The 3,764-nt window shown below is 44.1% G+C and overlaps 1 long non-coding RNA gene across 1 annotated transcript; it reads right to left on the bottom strand.

The window, feature by feature from the left end:
- Positions 1 to 2,452: 2,452 nt before the first annotated feature.
- Positions 2,453 to 3,728, bottom strand: LOC127919000 (uncharacterized). Its single transcript, XR_008101668.1, has 3 exons — positions 3,642 to 3,728; positions 3,296 to 3,371; positions 2,453 to 2,758 (listed from the first exon to the last, which is right to left on the bottom strand). It is a non-coding gene; the product is annotated as an uncharacterized LOC127919000 (long non-coding RNA).
- Between the last annotated feature and the right edge of the window lie 36 nt (positions 3,729 to 3,764).

Raw genomic sequence — 3,764 nt, 5'->3', positions numbered from 1 at the left:
ACTGCTCGGTCTCCGACAGAGGGTGGTACATATGGCCCAGTACATCACTGCCTGGTAAGGCAACTGCTCGGTCTCTGACAGAGAGGTAGGGCCCAGTACATCACTGCCTGGTAAGGCAACTGCTCGGTCTCTGACAGAGGGTAGGGCCCAGTACATCACTGCCTGGTAAGGCAACTGCTCGGTCTCCGACAGAGGGTAGTGCGTACGGCCCAGTACATCACTGCCTGGTAAGGCAACTGCTCGGTCTCCGACAGAGTGGTAGTGCGTACGGCCCAGTACATCACTGCCTGGTAGGCAACTGCTCGGTCTCCGACAGAAGGTAGTGCGTACGGCCCAGTACATCACTGCCCTGTGCAGAAGGCAACTGCTCGATCTCCGACAGAGGGTAGAGGAGCCCAATACATCACTGCCTGATGCGAAACTGCTGGGTCTCCGACAGAGGGTAGTGCGTCGGCCCAGTACATCACTGCCTGCCATCAGGACCTCTATACCAGGCGGTGTCAGGGAAGGCCCTACAGAGGGTAGTACGTGCGGCCCAGTACATCCCCGGAGACCAAGCTTCCTGCCATCCAGGACCACTATACCAGGCAGTGTCAGAGAGGCCCTAAAAGTGGTCAAAGACCCCAACCACCCAAATCATAGACTGTTCTCTCTGCTACCGCACGGCAAGCAGTACCGGAGCACCAAGTCTCGGTCCAAGAGGCTTCTAAACGGCTTCTATCCCCAAGCCACCAAGACTCCTGGACATCAAATGGCTTCCCAGACTATTTGTCCTCCATTCTATGCTCCTGCTGCTACTCTCTGTTATTGTCAATGCTTAGGCACTCGAATAACTACATGTACATACTACCTCCAACTAGCAGTGCCCCCGCACATTTGACTCTACGATATCCAGTACCACCTGTATATATTGTTATTTTACTGCTGCTATTTAATTACTTGTTACTATTATCTCTTATTCTTACCCATATTTATTTCAAATGCATTGTTGGTTCAGGGCTCGTAAGTAAGCATTTCACTGTAAGGTCTACTACACCTGTTGTATTCAGCATTTCACTGTGAGGTCTACTACACCTGTTGTAATTCAGCATTTCACTGTGAGGTCTACTACACCTGTTGTATTCCAGCATTTCACTGTGAGGTCTACTACACCTGTTGTATTCAGCATTTCACTGTAAGGGTCTACTACACCTGTTGTATTCCAGCATTTCACTGTAAGGTCTACTACACCTGTTGTATTCAGCATTTCACTGTGAGTCTACTACACCTGATGTGTATTCAGCATTTCACTGTAAGATCTACTACACCTGTTGTATTCAGCATTTCACTGTAAGGTCTACCTACACCTGTTGTATTCAGCATTTCACTGTAAGGTCTACTACACCTGTTGTATTCAGCATTTCACTGTGAGGTCTACTACACACTGTTGTATTCAGCATTTCACTGTAAGGTCTACTACACCTGTTGTATTCAGCATTTCACTGCAAGGTCTACTACACCTGTTGTATTCAGCATTTCACTGTAAGGTCTACTACACCTGTTGTATTCAGCATTTCACTGTAGGTCTACTACACCTGTTGTATTCAGCATTTCACTGTGAGGTCTACTACACCTGTTAGTATTCAGCATTTCACTGTGAGGTCTACTACACCTGTTGTATTCAGCATTTCACTGTGAGGTCTACTACACCTGTTGTATTCAGCATTTCACTGTGAGGTCTACTACACCTGTTGTATTCAGCATTTCACTGTAAGGTCTACTACACCTGTTGTATTCAGCATTTCACTGTAAGGTCTACTACACCTGTTGTATTCAGCATTTCACTGTAAGGTCTACTACACCTGTTGTATTCAGCATTTCACTGTAAGGTCTACCTACACCTGTTGTATTCAGCATTTCACTGTAAGGTCTACTACACCTGTTGTATTCAGCATTTCACTGTGAGGTCTACTACACCTGTTGTATTCAGCATTTCACTGTAAGGTCTACTACACCTGTTGTATTCAGCATTTCACTGTAAGGTCTACTACACCTGTTGTATTCCAGCATTTCACTGTAAGGTCTACTACACCTGTTGTATTCAGCATTTCACTGTGAGAGTCTACTACACCTGTTGTATTCAGCATTTCACTGTGAGGTCTACTACACCTGTTGTATTCAGCATTTCACTGTGAGGTCTACTACACCTGTTGTATTCCAGCATTTCACTGTGAGGTCTACTACACCTGTTGTATTCAGCATTTCACTGTAAGGTCTACTACACCTGTTGTATTCAGCATTTCACTGTAAGGTCTACTACACCTGTTGTATTCAGCATTTCACTGTAAGGTCTACTACACCTGTTGTGTATTCAGCATTTCACTGAGTCTACCTACCACCTGTTGTATTCAGCATTTCACTGTAAGGTCTACTGCACCTGTTGTATTCAGCATTTCCTGTGAGGTCTACTACACCTGTTGTATTCAGCATTTCACTGTGAGGTCTGCTACACCTGTTGTATTCAGCATTTCACTGTAAGGTCTACTACACCTGTTGTATTCAGCATTTCACTGTAAGGTCTACTACACCTGTTGTATTCAGCATTTCACTGTAAGGTCTACTACACCTGTTGTATTCAGCATTTCACTGTAAGGTCTACTACACCTGTTGTATTCAGCATTTCACTGTGAGGTCTACTACACCTGTTGTATTCAGCATTTCACTGTAAGGTCTACTACACCTGTTGTAATTCAGCATTTCACTGTAAGGTCTACTACACCTGTTGTATTCCAGCATTTCACTGTCAGGTCTACTACACCTGTTGTATTCAGCATTTCACTGTAAGGTCTACTACACCTGTTGTATTCCAGCATTTCACTGTAAGGTCTACTACACCTGTTGTATTCAGCATTTCACTGTAAGGTCTACTACACCTGTTGTATTCCAGCATTTCACTGTGAGGGTCTACTACACCTGTTGTATTCAGCATTTCACTGTCAGGTCTACTACACCTGTTGTATTCAGCATTTCACTGTGAGGTCTACTACACCTGTTGTATTCCAGCATTTCCTGTAGGGTCTACTACACCTATTGTATTCAGCATTTCACTGTGAGGTCTACTACACCTGTTGTATTCAGCATTTCACTGTAAGGTCTACTACACCTGTAGTATTCAAGCATTTCACTGTAAGGTCTACTACACCTGTTGTATTCAGCATTTCACTGTAAGGTCTACTACACCTGTTGTATTCAGCATTTCACTGTAAGGTCTACTACACCTATTGTATTCAGCATTTCACTGTGAGGTCTACTACACCTGTTGTATTCAGCATTTCACTGTGAGGTCTACTACACCTGTTGTATTCAGCATTTCACTGTGAGGTCTACTACACCTGTTGTATTCAGCATTTCACTGTGGAGGTCTACTACACCTGTTGTATTCAGCATTTCACTGTGAGGTCTACTACACCTGTTGTATTCAGCATTTCACTGTAAGGTCTACTACACCTGTTGTATTCAGCATTTCACTGTGAGGTCTACCTACACCTGTTGTATTCAGCATTTCACTGTGAGGTCTACTACACTCTGTTGTATTCAGCATTTCACTGTAAGGTCTACTACACCTGTTGTATTCCAGCATCTCACTGTAAGGTCTACTACACCTGTTGTATTCAGCATTTCACTGTGGTCTACTACACCTGTTGTATTCAGCATTTCACTGTAGGTCTACTACACCTGTTGTATTCAGCATTTCACTGTAAGGTCTACCTACACCTGTTGTAATT

The sequence above is a fragment of the Oncorhynchus keta genome, unplaced genomic scaffold (genome assembly GCF_023373465.1).
Source record: "Oncorhynchus keta strain PuntledgeMale-10-30-2019 unplaced genomic scaffold, Oket_V2 Un_contig_15507_pilon_pilon, whole genome shotgun sequence".
NCBI classification, from domain to species: Eukaryota; Metazoa; Chordata; class Actinopteri; order Salmoniformes; family Salmonidae; genus Oncorhynchus; species Oncorhynchus keta.
Note: the sequence above shows the minus strand (reverse complement) of the source record. Positions and strands in the feature narration are given on the sequence as shown.